Below are 20,293 nucleotides of genomic sequence, written 5' to 3' on the forward strand. Positions count from 1 at the left end.
ACATGAAAATAACTGCACTTTTAATGGAGGGTGAATTTGGCTTGGCTAAGAATGGAGAATTAATGTTCACCAGCATCATGTTCAAATTAAGTTAAACATTTGTTCATAGAATCCCTGCAGTGCAAACAGGGGCCATTCAGCCCATCAAGTCTGAACTGACCCTCCACAGACCATCCCATCCAGACCACATCCATTTTTTTAAGACCAATCCACCTAGCCTAGGCATCCTTGGACATGAAGGGGCAATTCAGCATGCCCAATCCATCTAACCTGCACATCCCTGGAGGAAACCCAAGTAGACAAGAGGAGAATGTGCAAGTTCCACACAGACAGTTGCCAGAGTGTGGTATCGAACCTAAGTCCCTGGCGCTGGGAGGCAGAGGTGCTAACCACTGAGCCACATTGCTACCCGCACTGAACCCCAGCTGGAGTATTGTTTAGAGTTGTGGACTCCACATTATAGAAAAGATGTCAATGTGCTGGAGGGAATGCAGAAGCGGTTACAAGAATGGTTGCAGAAATGAGAAACTTTTGTTAAGGGGACAGACTGAAGATGGTGGAAACTGTTCTTCCCTGAGAGGAGATCTGATGGAGGCTTTCAAAATCATGAGTGGGATGGAGAGAGGAGATAGAGTGAAGGTATTTCCAGTTGTGAAAGAAATAAGAGCAAGAGGACAGACATAAAATGACTTGCAAATGAACCAAAGGGTGAGATGAGAAAGAAATATTTTCACACAGTGAATCCTTAAAGGTGTGGAATGCACTGCCCGGAAATGTGGTGGAGGCAGGTTCAACTGAGAATTCATGAGGGAATTGGATGATTATTTAGATCGTAATGGTGTACAGGGATATGAGGAAAAGGCAGATTGGCAGGAGGGGATAGAACTGGACTAGATAAGGGGCACCATGGGCTGAAAGGCCTCGTTTGGCAGCAAAATAATTGCATTTCTGTGAAAAGTAATCATAGGTCCAATTGTAAACAAGCTTTTACCCACCCCCAGGTCAAACTTCTGTGTGTCTAGGGGTGATTTATAATTTATCTATTTACATCATACGAGGGGCGGGGCAGGTCCCCTGAAGCTAAGAGTGTGTGAATCACTGATACAGAGTCGTCAATGATATTATTGGCTATGTGCAGATAACCATGTTTTGCGGCTTAATGGTTAGCAATAAACCTTTTAGCGTCAAGTATGCATCTGACCCAAAACAACGAAAAGGCCGCTTCGGATGGGTTGAGGTTGCTGCAGGAATAGATTCAGACAGTTCCAATCACAGAAGCAGCCTCTCAACAATTGCTGGCTCATTCAGAGAGAGTTCTGAACAGTAGGCAATGTTTGAGAACAAAAGTATTCACACGGAATTTGCGGTCCAGTGTGTTCTCTGAATGCTGGAGGTTAAGATACAGGTTGGTATGAATACAATTTTTTTTGTCTGTATTTAGCCTGCCAGTCCTGCATCCCAGCATTGATACCTTGCCTTGATTAGAAGGCCTGTTCGGCTCTACTTTTTAAAATTTACGTCGTGGGATGAAGGCATCACTGCAAGGCCAGATATTCGCTGCCCAACTCTAACTGAGTCAAAGACAACGAATCATAGAATCCTTACAGTACAGGCTATTCAGCCCATTGAGTACACACTGACCCTCCGAAAAGCATCCCTCCCAAACCCACTCTTCGACCCTAGCCCCATGACTCTGCGTTTCCCATGGCTACTCTACCTAGCCTGCACTTCCCTGGACACTGTGGGAAATGTAGCAGGTCAATCCACCTAATCTGCACAATCTGGAGGAAACCCAAGCAGATACGGGGAGAACATGCAAACCCCACACAGACAGTCGTCCAAGATTGGAATCGAACCTGGGTCAGTGGCATTGTGAGAAGCAGCAGTAAGTCACCGTGCCACCTCTGAAATCAGGGCTCGTCCGGGATTTGAACCCAGGACCTCTCGCATGTTCACAACATATAAGGTCCTAAAGCGATAATCATACCCCTAGACAAACGAGCCACTGCCTTTTCCTTCCCTTTAAGAACATTTGTGAACTAGACAGGGTTTTACATCAGGGGAAAGTGAGAACTGCAGATGCTGGAGATCAGAGTCAAAACGTGTGGCGTTGGAAAAGCACAGCAGGTCAGGCAGCATCTGAGGAGCAGGAGAATCAACATTTCAGACATAGGCCCTTTCGCAGGAATGAGGTTTGTGGGCTGGAGGGACTGAGAGACAAATGGAAGGGGGGTGGAGCTGGGAGGCGGGGGAGGTAGCTGGGAATGCAATAGATAGATGAAAGTGGGGGAAAAGGTGATAGGTCAGAGAGGAGGGTGGAGGGGATAGATGGAAAAGACAATGGACAAGAGGGCAGTGCTGAGTTGGGTGGAAGGGAAATGAGGAAACTGGAAATCCACATTAATCCTGTGTGGTTGCAGGGCCCCAAGGTGGAAGATGAGGCGTTCTTCCTCCAGGCATTGAGTGGTTAGGGTTTGGCGATGGAGAAGGCCCAGCACCTGCATGTCCTTGGTACAGTGGGAGGGAGTTGTTACACCAATCAATAATAGCTTCATGATACCCATTACCAAGAGTAGCCTTTCAAAAAAAAAATTAATTGATTGTATTTTCACCAGTTGTCATGGTGAGTTTTGAACCAGCGAGCCCCAGAGTATTATTGTGGGCCTCTGGATGACTAATTCAATCCATTATCAGTACACCATTGCGTCTATCACTTGAGGAATATCTCCAAATCACTTCTCTTTGTTTGACTTGCACATACTCTGAGAGCTTCTCATGTAGGTTTTGTCAAATCAGCTCCACATCGGGGTTACTCTGAACCAAATTAAAATGGCTGCTCAAATCTGCAGGCTGAATGCTTCATTCTGTTAACAAATTAATGCTCAGCTCCCCATCAGGGTTTATGCTAACCAGTCCTGCCTTCCCCCACATGTCTACACTCAAGTGCGACAACGGAGCCAACTCTCTCGTGGTTTATACCATTCGAGCATCATATCTGAATCCTGCATCATGTCGCCTCATATGGAGGTCCATTGCCACCCAACGTTTGAGATTATTCTCCATGAACCTCTCTCGATCTCTCCATCTTCTGGTCTTAAGAGATGTCTTAGTGTCAAAATTTGTTGAATATCACAGCTGTGAAGCACCTTAGGATGACGAAGCTAAAGGTACTATATAAATGCAAGTAGTGGAGGTCTTGAAGCACAGTGGTAGATGAGGCCATTGATGGCTCGGTTAGCATTTATTGCCCAGAGGGCAGTTAAAAATCAATCAGATCTCAGTTCAAGACCCACCTACCAGGGAGGTATGAACATATCCAAACAGATTGACTGAAACATTTCTTTTCTTATATGTACCTGTATGACTCAATGACATCTCCCAGGAGTTCCACTGATCTTCATTTAAGATGCAAGTATAATTAAGGTGCAGATTCTGCGGGTGTTTCTTGACCTGGTCACTGAGTTTGCTTCTACTGAGAAATTATATCGTCTTCCTCAGAATCACGAGCTAATTATCTGGTTCGGCTGATGGATGGCTTTGCTGCTAAAGGTGATGATAAATGGAATAGGATCTATCTGGGACACAGTAACTGAGGGAATTCTGCACAAACCTTCATGTTTGAATTATTCAAGGTTGACACGGAGGGGTATCTTTCTGCTAATAATGCTACATGTAATGATGATACCAAGTTGTGAAAACAGGTAATACTGATTGTATTCAAGGCAGTTTAAACAAATTAAGCATGTTTTGCAGAACCTATCCTCAAGGGGCTTTAAAATAAACTTTCCTTTTATTTTATGAAATGGCCACGTCAGCTGTCAGGATGTCCCGCTATATGCTTTTTGAAGAGTTGTTACTTCACATTTGTAATCACGGTGACCAAATATCCCAGAAACAGATCAGATAAATACTTATTTTGGTGGGATTGTTTGTGGGATAGATATTAGCCAAGTGAAATTTCCTCACTGGCATCGTAAACGTTCACCCGAGCTTTTTGTTTAATTCATTCACAGAATGAGGACATCGCTGGTTAGACCAGCATTAATTAATTTATCTCTCCACTCTGGAGGCTCCCTGCCTCTATTCCTGATGAAGGGCTTTTGCCCGAAAAGTCGATTTTCCTGCTCCTCGGATGCTGCCTGACCTGCTGTGCTTTTCCAGCACCACTCTGATATAAACTCTGGTTTCCAGCATCTGCAGTCCTCACTTTTGCCCAGCATTAATTGCCCATCCCTAATTGCCCAGAGGGCAGTTAGGAATCAACCACATTGCTGTGGGTCTGGAGACACACAGACTAGATCACGTAAGAATGGCAGCTTCCTTCCCTAAAAGGAACATCAGTGACTCAGATGGGTTTTTCCAACAATTGGACATGGATTCATGGTCATTACTAGACTTTTAATTCTAAATATACATTGAATTCAAATTCCGCCAACTGCCATGGTACGATTCAAATGCAGGTCTCCAGGAAGTTACCTGGGTCTCTAGATAAATATCACTAGGCCATTGCCTCCTAAGCTGACATCTCAAATGGACGATGAAGGGCTTTTGCCCAAAACGTTTTTCCTGCTCCTCAGATGCTGCCTGACTTGCAGTGCTTTTCCAGCACCACTTTAATGGATGAGGCCATCATTTGACATCTCATTAAAAATATGATAGCTCCGCCAATACAGCAATGCCTCAGGATTAAATGGGAAACAAACTTTGCACCACCGTCCATGACCACACATGGCAGCCAATGGAATGGGGGGTTTTGGAAATGTAGCCATCGTTGAGATGTGCTCAAAACACAACACATGACAAAGTTACCTGTGGGATACTGAAAGAAAAAATTACACCGCGAGGGAGGTTTTTCAGATGGAGCAAGTTTTCCCACCCCAACAAGGCAGGCATCATCGGGGAATGCACTCTTGTCAATGTTAGCAACCAAGTATTTGTTCAGTTTGGCTGCTTACACAGGGTGGCACAGTGGCTCAGTGATTAGCACTGTTGCCTCACAGATTCCCACCTCCGGCGACTGTCTGTGTGCAGTTTGCACATTCTCCCTGTGTCCGCTCGGGTTTCCTCCGGGTGCTCCAGTTTCCTCCCACAATCCAAAGATGTGCAGGCTAGGTGGATTGGCCATGCTAAATTGCGCATAGTATTCAGGGATGTGTGGGTTAGGTGCATTAGTCAGGGGTAAATATAGAGTAATACGGTAGAGGAATGGCTCTGGGTGGGTTACTCTTCGGAGGGTTGGTGCGGACTTGTTGGGCACAAAGACCTGCTTCCACGCTGTAGGGAATCTATGATTCTACTCAGAGAAACTCCACCTCAGAACCACTAGGTGAAGTTTCCACTGAAGCAGGAAGGGGCCCTGCAACCTACAGAGCACATGATCAAGGAACAAGTGTCAGTCACTCAGACCTTCAAGCTGTTAAACTATTCAATAAGATCATGGCTGATCAAATTTTAACCTCAACTCTGTCCTCCTGCTCATCGCCAGTAATCTGTCATCTCCTTGTTACTTCAAAATCTGCACCCATTGCTTTTTGAGGAAAGGAAGTCCCAAAATACTTTGAGAAAAACTGTTCCCTTACCTTTGGTTTAAATGGGTGACCCCTTATTTTTAAACTGTGACCCCCAGTTCGGGATTCTCCCACAAGAGGAGCCATCCTCACAACATCCACCTGGTCAAGTCCCCTCAGGATGTTTCAATTAAGTCACCTTTTACTCTTCGAAACTCCAGAGGAGACAGGCCTAACCTTTCTAGCTTTACCTCAAAAGGCAATCCACTCATTCTAGGTATTAGACTGGATCAGCCAATTTGAGTATCAGTGCTGCTGGGGATTGTAGCTCATTTTGAGAATTTTTAAAAAATACAACAGCTTTGGGGATTGCTTATTATCTGGTATCTTAACACAGTGGCTGGGTCTTGTCTTCTGCAGAATGAGCAATGAAGTGACACATCAACTATTTTTATACTTCAAAGTCAGCCACATATTCCTCCCAGATCTCACCTGGGACCCCGAGGTGGACTTGAAACCACAATATCCTCTTCCCTGGCAGTGTCAGGGAGACAGCTCTTCTGCAAAACCTCCACATTTGCGTTTCTTTCAATGACCCCATTACATTTATAACACGCCTCAGGGTGAAACCTGCTGTCTTATCTTCTTAGACGGGAGGCATGCTCACAAGGGAGAGTCTGCTGAAGAATATGGGGAGCTGAAATCTACAACCTGCACTGTCTTTGACCATTTCTGGAGGTATGTTTATGGAATATAGTTAAGGCACGAATGACCCAAAACCATTTGTGGGCGGCACAGTGGCTCAGTGGTTAGCACTGCTGCCTCACAGCGCCAGGGACCCAGGTTCAATTCCAGCCTCGGGCGACTGTGTGTGTGGAGTTTGCACATTCTCCCAGTGTCTGTGTGGGTTTCCTCTGGGTGCTCAGTCCAAAGATGTGCGGGTTGGGTGAATTGGCCATGGGAATTTCCCCATAATGTTCAGGGATGTGTAGGCTAGGTATATTAGTCAGTGGACATGTGGAGCAATAGGGTAGGGGCAATGGGTCTGGGTGGGATACTCTTCGGAGGGTCGTGTGGACCTGTTGGGCCAAATGGCCTGTTTCCACATTGTCGGGATTCTGTAATGATGACGACGATGATAAATAACGCAGAATTAACTACAGCTGGGGCTGCTATAATGCCTGCTTCTTCAGTGCAAATTGGCTTTAACGTGATTGAAGAATTTAGACCATTAGTCGTGGAACGTAAACTTTCCTTACTGTATTGGCTATAACATGACTCCGGCGCCACTAGTTTAAATGGTGCGGCTATTGCGCGATTTTCTTATAACACAAGATCACATGAGAATGGGACTATTGAGGTATATCAGAACTGACTCCACGCACTTATTGCTAATGACAAGTCCCATGTGTTGAGGTTCAATCTTGCTGATAGATAGGTGGGTTGAGTGAGAAGATGCTATTGAGTTCTGCCACAGTGAGGAGATTGGTGGTCAGCTGGTAGAGGTGACTCTGGATTGCTGACACAAGTGACTTGACTCTTTTGTTGGTCTTTAGCTGAGGTTGCCCTTGTTGACTCTACGTCTGGAGGTGATTTGCCACTTTGGCTGTGACTAGCCACCTCCCTGTGAACATGCTGACCTTAATAGAGCAGACATTTCTTTGGTGCAGTGGTAGTGTCTCCCACCTCTGAACTAGGAAACGCAAAGTTCAAGTCCCACCCTACTTCAGACGTGCGTAATAACAAACCAATTGCTGGGGAAAGACATGATCGGCCATGATCTAACCGAACAGGGAAGTGGGCTTGTCTCCCACCTCTGAACTAGGAAACGCAAAGTTCAAGTCCCACCTACTTCAGACGTGCGTAATAACAAACCAATTGCTGGGGAAAGACATGATCGGCCATGATCTAACCGAACAGGGAAGTGGGCTTGAGGGCCAAATGGTCAACTCTTGTTATTCATGCAACAAGGGAGAGCGTCCAGTTCTTGACCTGCTGTTTGACAGTGACAATGAATTATGCATTTACATAGTTTTCACGTTATTAATAAATAACATATACACCAGAGTAACTGTTTGACTCACGGAAAAGGTGGACCACCAAAGTTTGGCTGAAAACAAAATTTGTTTCTCATATCTCACATCAAAGTTATCTCCTGACTTTGAGCCATAATAACCCAAATGCTTTGCACTTAGCATCTATTCACTATTGAAGTCAAACTTGCCCCGATGAAAAACCTACTGGGTAGAATCGTAACGGTAACACCACTGAAGGGGGCTTTTCAGCTCCTTGTGATATCAGGTACTGAGGAATGCAGTCAGTCACTGGTGGCCACTGCTTTCCTTCCCTGCAAAGTTTGGGGGCACGGCTGCAGGAACACTCTCTGATCTGGTAACTCTGCAATAACGAAGTAAGTGGGAATTGGGGTGGATTCACCCCCTGTGAAACTACTGCTCATGTCAAAGTTAACTCTTTACATTTCGGCACGGAATTTAATCTTGAGAGAAATGTAATTAGTCTCGTAGGGGAAAGGGGAGTTGAGGATGATCAGGTCCGTCATGATCTAATTGAATGACAGAGCAGACCCGATGGGCTGAATGGCCAACTTTTGCCTCTATATCTTATTGACCTGATGTTTACTAGTGTTACTATCTTTGTAGCCCCCAGTATCATCATCCTGGAAGTTACCATTGAAACAAGAGGAATTTATTCACCCTTCTAGGTTTGGTCATCAAGAACAAAACAGCATGGAAGCAGACAGTTCAGCATCAACCATTCCAACACTTAAACTCCATTTGCCTCCCAAGCTTCCTAATCTGAATCCATCAGCCTACCCTTCCATTCCTTTTGACCTGCAATGCTTACTTCACTTCATCTTAAGTCATTCTATACCATACACTTCAACACTACATATCACCAACTATCCATCCTGGTCCATCAATGTTGATGCTACTGTTAAGAAAGCACACCATCATCTCTACTTCCTCAGAAGGCTAAGGAATTGGGGCATGCCCGCACCGACTCTTAACAATTATTATAGATGCACCACATAGAAAGCATCCTACCCAGATGCATCACAGATTGGTATGGCGACTGCTCTTCGCAAGACCACAAGAAAATACTGAGTTGTAAACACAGCTCAGTCCGCCACGCAAACCAGCCTTCCCTCCATTGACTCCATCTACACCTCCTGCTGCCTTGGGAAAGCAGCCAATATGAAAATTCCCTGGTTATACTCTCTTCCACTGGGCAGAGGATACAAAAATTTGAAAATACATAAGAACAGCTTCTTCCTTGCTGTTATCAGACATATGAATGGACCTCTCAAATATCAGATCTTTCTCTATACCTTCTCTGTAGCTGTGACACTATATTCTGCATTCTGTTCTATTACGTTGATGCACTTACGTAAAGTATGATTTGCCTGGTTAGCATGCAAAACAATACTTTTCACTGTAACTCAGTAAATAGTCACACAGATATACAGCACAGAAACAGACCCTTCGTCCATGCCAACCAGATATCCTAAATTTATCTAGTCCCATTTGCCACCGCTTGGCCAATATCCCTCTAAGCCCTTCCTATTCATATACCCAGCCAGCTGCCTTTTAAATGCTGGAATTGTGCTCGTCTCTTCTATGTCCTCCAGTAGCTCATTCCACACACGCACTACCCTCTGCGTGAAAACATTGTCCCTTAGATCCCTTTCATATCTTTCCCCTCTCACATTAAACCTACGCCCTCTAGTTCTGGACTCCCCACCCCAGGGAAAAGTCGTTACCCTATCCATGCCTTGTGTGATTTTATAGACCTCTCATCCTCCAATGTTTCAGGGAAATCAACTCAGCCTATTCAGCCTCTCCCTATACCTCAAACCCTGACAATATTCTTGTAAATCTTTTATTAACCTTTTCAAGTTTAACAATATCCTGGCAATAGAAGGGAGTCCAAAATTGCATGCAATATTCCAAAAGTGGCCTAACCAATTGTCCTGCTCAGCCACAACATGACTTCCCAACTCATACACTCAACGGTCTGACCAATAAAAGCAAGCACACAAGTGCCTTCTTCACTATCCGATTTACCCGTGACTGTATTTTCAAGGAACTAGGAACCTGCACTCCAAGGTCTTTTTGTTAAGCAACACTCCCCAGGAACTTTCCATTCAGTGTATAAGTCCTGCCCTAATTTGCTTTTCCAAAATGCAGCATCTCACACTTATCTAAATTAAAGCCATTCCTCCGCTCATTGGCTCAGATCCTGTTGTACTCTGAGGTAACCTTCTTGGCTGCCCACTACAGGGACAGCATGGTGGCTCAGTGGTTAGCACTGCTACCTCACAGCGCCAGGGACCTGGGTTCGATTCCAGCCTCGGGTGACCGTGTGTGGATTTTGCACATTCTCCCTGTGTTTGTGTGGGTTTTCGCCGGGTGCTCTGGTTCCCTCCCACAAAGATGTGCAGGTCAGGTGAATTGGCCATGCTAAATTGCATGTAGTGTTCAGGGATGTGTAGGTTAGGTGCATTAGTCAGGGGTAAATGTAGGATAGTAGTGGAATGGGCCTGGGTGGGTTACTCTTCGGAGGGCTTGTGTGGACCTGTTGGGCCGAAGGGCCTGTTTCCACGCTGTAGGGATTCTGTGATTCTGATACACCTCCAATTTTGGTGTCATCTGCAAACTTATTAACCGTATTTCCCAAGTTCATCCAAATTATTTATATAAATGACGAAAAACAGTGGAGCCAGCACCAATCCTTGTGGCACTCCACTGGTAACAGATCTCCAATCTGAAAGGCAACCTTCCACCAGCACCCTCTGTCTTCTACTTTCAAGCCAGTTTTATATCTAAATAATTAATTCTCCCTCATTCTATGTCTTCTAATATTGATAACCAGTCTCCCATAGGGAACCTTGTTGACTGCCTTACTGAAGTCCATACAGATCACGTCCACCGCTCTGCCCTCATCAATCCTGTTTGTTACTTCTTCAAAAAACTCAATCAAGTTTGAGACAAACAATTTCCCAAAGCCAAGTTGACTCTCCCTGATCAGTCCTTGCCTTTACAAATACATGTAAGTCCTATCCCTCAGGAGTCCCTCCAACAACTTGCCCACTACCAATGCCAGGCTCATAGGTCAATAGTTCCCTAGTTGTTCCTTACCACCTTTCTTAAATAGTGGCACCACATTAGCCAACCTCAAGTCTTCTGGCACCTCACCTTAAATTAGATTAGATTAGATTAGATTACTTACAGTGTGGAAATAGGCCCTTCGGCCCAACAAGTCCACACCACCCCGCCGAAGCGCAACCCACCCATACCCCTAACCTAACACTGCGGGCAATTTAGCATGGCCAATTCACCTGACCTGCACATTTTTTGGATTGTGGGAGGAAACCGGAGCACCCGGAGGAAACCCACGCAGACACGGGGAGAACATGAAAACTCCACACAGTCAGTCGCCTGAGGCGGGAATTGAACCCGGGTCTCTGGCGCTGTGAGGCAGCAGTGCTAACCAGTGTGCCACCGTGCCACCTGTGACTGTTGATGATACAAATGTCTCAGCAAGGGGCCTACCTTCCCACAGATCAGGTCCCAGGGATACATCCAGTTTTATGCATTGTAAGACATTCAGCACCTCCACTGTAATATGGACATTTTTCAAGATGTTGCTATTTATTTCTCCACATGCCTTACCTTCCATATCCTTCTCCACAGGATAACAATAGTAAATCAAATCAAATAATTCCCTGTGGCAGTGAGTTCCACATTCTTAGCATGCTTCCAGAGAAGAAATTGCCTCCATTTGTTTTCCTGGAGACTATTTCACATTACAGGTCTCGAGTCTTCATTTTCCCCATGAGAGGAAGCAGCCGTTGTTTCAAAGGTACTCAACTGAAGATCATTACTGGAGAAATTCTGTAGACTTGTTTATTCAGGAGGAAAGACAGACAGTGTCTTCAAAGGGACACAGTTGCATGGCACGGAAACAGACTCTTTGGTCAGGGTGACCTTATAGGCATTTATAAAATCATAAGGTGCATGGATAGGGTGAATAGCCAAGATCTTTTCCCCAGGGTCGAGGCGTCCAAAACTAGAGGGAATAAGTTTAAGTTGAGAGGGGAAAGATTTAAAAGGGATCTAAGGGACAACACAGAGGATGGTGTGTGTATGGAATGTGCTGCCAGAGGGTGGAGGCTGGTACAATTACAACATTTAAAAGGCATCTGGATGGGTATATGAATAGAAAGGGTTTAGAGGGATATGGGGCAAATGCTGGCAAATGGGACTAGATTTATTTAGAATATCTAGATGAGTCCGACCTCAACAGACATAACATCACAGATATAATAAATCCTGGAAATTATTTTACACTCTCTCCACTTCATCGCTGTATGCTTTTTTTTTTGTGCAACGGGAACTGTGCAGATTTGAAAATGTGGTCTAGCCACATTCAGCAGACAACTGTTATCCTAAGTGCCTCGTGTAATCACTGACATCTGACAGTATAACTGCAGTCTCGTTACTGCCAGTCTTAGCTCAATACAGCAACAAATGCCTCGGTTACTTAAAGCTGTCATTGGAATACTTCAAACTGATATACTACAGCAGATAGCGTACCATTTGCAAATATTAAAGCGGTAATAAAGATGCTCAAATTCAATTTTAGCACATGGCTAAAAGGAAGCAATTAAAATCAATAACTCATAAGAAAATAACCAGCTCCAATAAAAGTCAGAATTAAAAATCAGTGGTGAGAAGATAATGGAATGTTTACTGAGCTGAATTTAAAGGAATGTTTTATATTTTTAACTCTGCTCATTTTCAGTAATAATCTAATTACACGCTCTGAAAATTTCATTGTCCAGAGATTCAGATTGACCGGGATTAAATGGATTTTCCTCATCAAGCTGATTTTTGCACAAATGCTCAAGGCCTGTTTGGAATTTCTTCAGTTTAACCCCACGTTGTGACATCTCTTCCTGATTGAAAACCTTGCTGTTCCATATCAGGACGTGTAACAACTCTCAGCATTCACCAATCGGCACTGGTTTCCTGTCTGGCACCACCTGTGCTTTCAAATTACCATTTGTCCCTCCTAAACTTTGTAACCTCTCCCTGTCCCATAAAGGCTTTCCCAGGCCCTGAGCTCAGTTTCTAAACCTCTTTATCTCCTTTAAAACACTCCTCAAAGACCAAGGCTTTGGCCACTGACTCAAACACATCCTTCATCTGCAACGGCCATTCAGTTCAGTCCAGTTCGGACTGACATTTCATCCGGCCCATCGAGTCAGCACCGACTCTCCAAGTGCATTCCACCCAGACCCACCATTTTACCCGATTAACTTGCATTTCCTATGGCTAATCCATTCCTGAAGAAGGGCTTATGCCCGAAACGTCGATTCTCCTGTTCCCTGGATGCTGCCTGACCTGCTGCGCTTTTCCAGCAACACATTTTCAGCTATGGCTAATCCACCTAGGTCTACACATCCCTGCACACAATGGGCAATTTAGCATGGCCAATCCACCCAGCCTGCACATCTTTGGACTGTGGGAGGAAACTGGAGCACCCGGAGGAAACCCACGCAGACACTGGGAGAATGTGTAAACTCCACACAGTTGCTCGAGGGTCGAATTGAAATTGGGTCCCTGGCGCTGTGAGTGCTAACCACTGAGCCACCCTTTTAGCATCCACTCAAATCTCCTCCATCTTTCATCATCTAAACCAATTGTTTTGACTCTCTATTCCCTTCTCTCACATATGTTTGTCTAACTTTCCTTTAAATGCATCTTTACTGTTGTATACGGCACTTCATACCTGAAAGGGTTAACTGACATGATGCTTTAGGGGATAAAGGACTGTTCCTGAGAGGGACGAAGCAGCAACCAATCTGTGTTGTGTGTTTGTTATCAAGACACTGTCTGAACATTTCAGTGGAAATAAATGTGTACTTACTGTCAAGTTCAGCGTGAGAGACCATCATGCATCTCAGATGAGAAGTAACTAGCTATTAAATACTATGTAATAAACCTTTTCTGTGTCCCAAGATCGCACCCAACCTTTGCCAAAGGCGTCATGTGGGCATCCTTTCCCACATGGCATCAATAGCTTACACTAATACCAACTTATAACAAAGCAGGTGATGATTTAAACTAGCTGTATCTTTGACTATGTACTATTCATACCAACACTCAGGGTGGTAGTGAGCGAATTTCACATTTTAACCTCGCCGTGGGTGAAAACATTTCTACTGAATTACCCGTTTGACTTCTCTGACTATCTTATATTAAAGGCCTTTGGTTTTCTTTTTCCTCAGTTTCAAACTTAGTTTCTGCAGAGCACATTGGGGCAGCACGGTGGCTCAGTGGTTAGACTACTGCCTCACAGCGCCAGGGACCACAGTTCGATTCCAGCCTCGGGTGACTGTCTGTGTGGACTTTGCACATTCTCCCAGTGTCTGTGTGGGTTTCCTCTGGGTGCTCCGGTTTCCTCCCACAGCCCAAAGATGTGCAGGTCAGGTGTATTGGCCATGCTAAATTGCCCATTGTGTTCAGGGATATGTAGGTTAGGTGCATTAGTCAGGGGTAAACATAGGGGAATGGGTCTGGGTGGGATACTGTTTGGAGGGTTAGTGTGCTTAATGGCCTGTTTCCATACTGTAGGGATTCTATGTAATGTAATACTACATTATAACAAAGACGCAATATAAAATCAAGTTGCAATTTTTTATTCATTCAAACAATTCAGCTTTACTGGCTAGGTTGCTATTTATTGGCCGGATTGCCATTTATTGGCCGTTCCCAGCTTGCCTTAGGAAGGTGGAGATAGGCTGCCTTCTTGAACCGCTGCTGTCCCTTTGCTACATGTGGAATTTTGCAGAGTTGTGGAAAGTGCATTAATTGCCAGTTGTGTGGATTTCTGGATTGTCATTTCAGATTTTGGAACAGATTTTTAAATAGACCCTTCTGCGCAGCCAGCCAATCATTTAGAGTCTTAGGTTCATACTTCTGTCCTTTTGAGTCTGCTCTGACAAGCTATCATAAATCTACACACTTTCCACTTTCCAGTACTGGGTCCACAGCCTTGAACGTTATGATCACTTGGACTCACTTCCTCTTCTGGGCTTTATGGCATTTCGTTTGGGACATAGTGTTGAATGTCAGTTTGGGGGAAGTCTGCTAAGGGCTTATTGCTCTGCCTTTCTGAAGGTCAAATTCAGAAATCACACAACACCAGGTTACAGTCCAACGGTTTGATTTGAAAGCACAAGCTTTCGGAGTGCTGCTCCTTCACCTGACAAAGGAGCAGTGCTCCAAAAGCTTGAGATTGCAAATAAACCTGTTGGACTATAATCTGGTGTCGTGTGACTTCTGACTTTGTCCACCCTGGTCCAACACTGGCACCTGCACATCATTTCTGAAGGACCCCTGTTGTCAGTCCAGTGTGAAATCTGAAAAGCGTCTGAAAACGCTTTTGAATACTGTATTCCCTGAACAATTGGACCAGACCCCTGAGTCATCTGCACACGGCTAGTGAGCTGTGTTTGTGCAGCAGAGCACCAGGAAGAAGCAATCTGCAGTTTCTACACCACCATTTTCTTACTTCATTAACTAACCATTATTGGCCATCGCGGCTTTTACTCCAAAGTGAATCTCTGCGAAGAATTTATTTCTCCTTCACTTGGTGTGCATGTGTTGATTTAGAGGGGAAGACATTTATGTTTTCATATTTGAAACTGTGTGTTAACCACCATTGCATCTTTGTTGCAAAAGTGTTGTTTCAGGAGAAAGTGAGGAGATCAGAGCTGAAAATGTGTTGCTGGAAAAGCGCAGCAGGTCAGGCAGCATCCAAGGAACAGGAGAATCGACGTTTCGGGCATAAGCCCTTCTTCAGGAAGCCCTTCTTCGGCTTATGCCCGAAACATCGATTCTCCTGTTCCTTGGATGCTGCCTGACGTGCTGCGCTTTTCCAGCAACACATTTTCAGCAAAGTGTTGTTTCATACTAAATCAATTATTTATTAAAGAAATCCAGTTGTTGGATTTTTAAAAAAAATCCAAATCTAATATCGAGAAAGCTTATAATTGTGTAGGTAAACAAATAAACTGATGTTGTGACTAATGATACAGCAGACGAAAAACTGAGAGGGAGACTCACAGTGCACTCCTCACATTTTATAAAGTATCTACCCCATCAATTTCATTCAAAAACCTGATAAGCCACCATTCATTAACCTTCTTTATTTGAGGAAATAGAAGCCGAGTTTTAAGTAGTCTCTCAGAAACATAGAATCACTACTATGTGGAAGCAGGCCATTCCGCCCATTGAGTTCACATCGACCCTCAGTAGAGCATCCCACCCAGACCCACTGCCCTACCCTATCCCAGTAACTCTGCAATTGCCATAGCCAATCCCCTTACCTTGCACATCCCTGGACACTGTGGGCAATTTAGCATGGGCATCTTTGGACTGTGGCAGGAAACTGGATCACCCGGAGGAAACCCATGCAGACACGGGAAGAACATGCAAACTGCACACAGTGGCCTGCGGCTGGAATCGAACCCGGGTCTCTGGCAGCGGTGCTAACCACTGAGCCGTCCTCATGGTCTAACCCTTGAAGCCTTGGGAACACTTTACTAAAAATTTCACTGCATGGGCACTGACTGACAATTTTATTTGTTCTGAGGCAGAGGCACCAGACTCAAAAGGTTAACTCTAATCTCTGTCCACAGATGCTGCCAGACCTGCCGAGCTTTTCCTGCAATCTCTATTTTTGTCGACGATTTACAGAATCCTCAGTTCTTTCGGGGTTTTCTTTTATTTGTTGAAGAGACTCGAGTTTTGCAGCCTGGGCCACCTTTTATTGCCCACCTCTAATTGCCCAGAGGAAAGTTAAGGGGCAACCACATTGCTGTTGCTCTGGAGTCACAGAGTCATAGAGATGTAGAGCACGGAAACAAACCCTTCAGTCCAACTCATCCATGCTGACCAGATATCCCAACCTAATCTAGTCCAATTTGCCAGCACTTGGCCCATCCAATTCGCATACCCATCCAGATGCCTTTTAATTGTATCAGCCTCCAAGCCATAAAGTCAACAGATTGAGCCAGTTCTGAAGAAGGGTCACTGGTCTCAAAATGTTAACTCTTTCTCTCTCCACAGATGCTACAACACCTGCTGAGTTTCTCCAACAATTGTTATTTTTGTTAAAATCTTCTGCATCCACGGGTTTTTAAAAAATTTTCATTTAGGAAGGCCAGAGCTCCTTCCCCAAAGGACATTTCTGAACCAGAAAGGTTTCCGCGACAATTGTTGGTGGTTGCGTAGTCAGCATTAGAACCAGCTTCCCAATTCCAGAGGTTTTCTTGAATTCAAATTTCACCGTGTCACCAAAACGTTAACCTGGACCTCTGCCTTTTAGCTCAGTGACAATACTACGAGGTTACTGCCTTCCCAGTGCACTGTCAGGACAGCCACATATCATTTTCATGTGAAGTGGTAACTTTGGAAATTCGTCAGTTAGGTAGACATTAGAGTGGGTGGCTGTGGAGGGCAGAAATTTTCTTAAGGCTTTTCTATTTTTTGAGCAACCGAATAAAGGCAAAATACTGCAGAGGCAGGAAATCTGAAACAAACATACTGCTGGAGAAACTCAACAGGCCTGGCAGCATCTATGGAGACAGAAACAGTATTAACGTTTCGGGTCCAGTACAACTGCCTCAGAGTTGATTTTACACAACGTTACACTATGCATTTAATCATCGACATGGAAAATGCTATGAGCCCTTACAAAAATGACAGAGAGGCTGGAATGAATTTTATTCCCCTTAACGTGGAACATGAATCGAACAAACAGCGGAAAATGTATCTCCAAGAGAGTGCTACAATGTTAGTGCTGTTTGTTGGAGCGCTGTATGAACAGGCATTGTCCTTGACTGCCTACCACTTACACGAGAGAGTGGATCCACACCAAATGATCTGTTTCAGATATGGAAGGGACAGAATCTTCCACACTTCGTTCTAGTGCCTGGTCGGCACGGATGAGTTGGACCAAAGGGTCTGTTTCCGTGCTGGATGGCTGTGTGTGTTCTGGCAGACAATTTACACAGGCACGATGCCCTCCCATGTGGGAGATTCAAAAAAATAAAAAATAGGAGCTGGAGTAGGCCATTGAAAACAATGAGGTGGGATCTCATACACACATAAAATCCTGATGGGATTGGACAGGCTAAATGTGGGAAGAATGTTCCTGATGTTGGTAAGTCCAGAATGAGGGGGTCACAGCCTAACAATAAGGGGTAAGACTATGAGGAAGAATTTCTTCACTCAGAGTTGCAAACTTGTGGAATTCTCTCCTACAGGAAGCTGTTGGGGTCAGATTATTAGTTAGATTCAAGAGGGAGCTGGACATGGCCCTTGCGGCTCAAGGGACCAAGGGGTTTGGAGGAAAAGTGGGAGTGGGATATCGAGGTTGCATAATCAGCCATGATTGTATTGAATGGTGGAGCCGGCTCAAAAGGCCGAATGGCCTATGCCTGCACCTAGTTTCTATGTTTCGATATTCAGCCCTTCAAGCCTGCTCTGCCATTCAATACGATCATGGGCCATCACCCAACTCAGAACCCTATTTCTATTTTCTCGCCATACTCTTTGGTCCCTTTAGCCCTAAGAATTATTCTAACTGAGCCTCCACTGTTTTGGAGTTAACTGCTTTCTGTGGCAGACAATTCCACAGGCTCACCACTCTCTGGGTGAAGACATTTCCCCTCATCTCAGTCGTAAGTGGCCCACTCCATATCTATACAATTTGACCCCTGGTTCTGGTCTCCCCAGCCACTGCGGAACATCCTTCCTGTGTTTACCCTCTGTGATCCTGCTGGAATTTGAAAGGTTTCTCGGAGATCCCACCACTCCCCACCTCCCAACCACGACCACCACCACCATCCTTCAAAACTCCAATGAATGGAGTCTGGGCCAATCTGGTCTCTCCTCAGATGTCAGTCCTGCCAGCCCGGAATTCGAGCCGACTCCATGCCTATTGGATGCTGAAACCGTTGACCACTGTTTTTCCAGCTGGGATCATGTCCTAGGTTAGTGAGGTCCCACCCCGCCTGAACCCGCTGGCCAATCAGAGGACAGCAGTCAATGGGGAGCCACAGGCCTGTGTCTTGTGTTGTTAAAAGATTAAATGGGAATCCCTCTCTGGACATAGAGAGATAGACTGCAAAGCTGAACATTCTGGAAGTGGGTGGGGGATGACATTCGTGTAGGAATATGGATGACTCGCACTTCATTTGGGCGACCATTTACTGCCATTCTGCTGTTCTTGTCAAGTTAAACTATCATTCAATCTCTTCCATTCAGAAATGCTTTCTCGCCATCTCCTGAAGTTAGGTATGTCACACCTACATTGTCTTGGGAAATCACTGAGTCAGGAAATTGTCTGCATAATGATTCCCCAGGATTAGGGTCATTTACATTTGCATTATCTCCGGAGATGATCTCATCCTACCACTGTACCTGGGGTAACGTGTGACTGTAAGGCTGGGGATTATCTTGAGTGGCATGTGACTGTGGGGGAGTGGCCAGAGTATCTGTAAACTGACCTGTATAAAGGGGATGTGTTTCCTTTGTTTAGGGCCTCACTATGGACTTGACATCGCACGCCTGCGAAGAGGGTTAAAGGCGGTCACCTCGCTTGTACAGGCTTTAATAAACTTTTAACTGTTTGTAGAAGTTGGTGTGTGCAAATTGCATCTCGTGTGTGAATCCTATAAGTCCGAGTCCCAGACTGTTAAGACAGAACAACTCAAACTTCCAGAAGCAACAGACATCAAGGTAGCTTGCTCAGGGCGGGGAGTTGGAGAGAGAGTTGTGGGAAGTTGGGGTAAGAAAGGGTGTGGTCAGGCAGCAAGGTGGTGGGTGTTAGCGGTCATTCCCTCACTCACTCACCCCCAGACTGGGTCAGACCAAGGGGCAAGTGAGGTCTGCAGACGCAGGAGATCAAAGCTGAAACTTTATTGCTGGAACAGCACAGCAGGTCAGGCAGCATCTAGGGAACAGACCCCACCTCACCACCCTTTCACCAGCTGGAAAGGCTGGCAGTGTTCTCGCCCATTGGGAACAGAGTCAGAGATCCCTGCCTCAATGTACCGGCAAGACACTGACCACTTCAAGATGGCGACTAGGAGAAAGTGAGAACTGAAAGCTTTATGCCAAAAATGATGACTCTCCTGCTCCTCAGATGCTCTGCATACCAGCGTCACACTTATTGACTTCAAGATGGCGGTACAGTAGCATAGGAGCGTGGGGGCTCTGTCCGGAGCTCAGTCTGCTTGTAGTTTTGTTTTCCTTCTTTCACTGCTCTTTTTTTCTGACTTTAAACTACTTACCTTCTGTGGAGAGTGGGTTTGTGCAGTGCGGGGAAGAACAAGGCAGGGTGGCAGCAAGAGAGGTCACCTGACAGCCTGAGATCTCCCAGCGACTGCAGTAAGGTCAAGTGCAGAGGGAGGGAAATGATTTACTGTATATTCAAAAAGGAAGATCAAGAGAAACAGAAACATAGAAGAACATAGAACATAGAAGAAGAAGAATACAGCGCAGTACAGGCCCTTCGGCCCTCGATGTTGCGCCGATCCAAGCCCACCTAACCTACACTAGCCCACTATCCTCCATATGCCTATCCAATGCCCGCTTAAATGCCCATAATGAGGGAGAGTCCACCACTGCTACTGGCAGAGCATTCCATGAACTCACGACTCGCTAACATCTGTCCTATACCTACCCCAC

The 20,293-nt window shown here is 45.2% G+C and overlaps 1 protein-coding gene and 1 long non-coding RNA gene across 5 annotated transcripts in view; one reads left to right on the top strand and one right to left on the bottom strand.

Moving 5' to 3' along the window:
* LOC122559849 (SLIT-ROBO Rho GTPase-activating protein 1-like) overlaps window positions 1–20,293 on the bottom strand; it is a 300,957-nt gene that overhangs the window by 114,355 nt on the left and 166,309 nt on the right. The window lies entirely within an intron of this gene.
* LOC122559850 lies at window positions 1,127–19,474 on the top strand. Its single transcript, XR_006314570.1, has 3 exons — window positions 1,127–1,405; window positions 6,158–6,245; window positions 19,143–19,474. It is a non-coding gene; the product is annotated as an uncharacterized LOC122559850 (long non-coding RNA).

This window comes from Chiloscyllium plagiosum, chromosome 19 (genome assembly GCF_004010195.1).
Source record: "Chiloscyllium plagiosum isolate BGI_BamShark_2017 chromosome 19, ASM401019v2, whole genome shotgun sequence".
Taxonomy (NCBI): Eukaryota; Metazoa; Chordata; class Chondrichthyes; order Orectolobiformes; family Hemiscylliidae; genus Chiloscyllium; species Chiloscyllium plagiosum.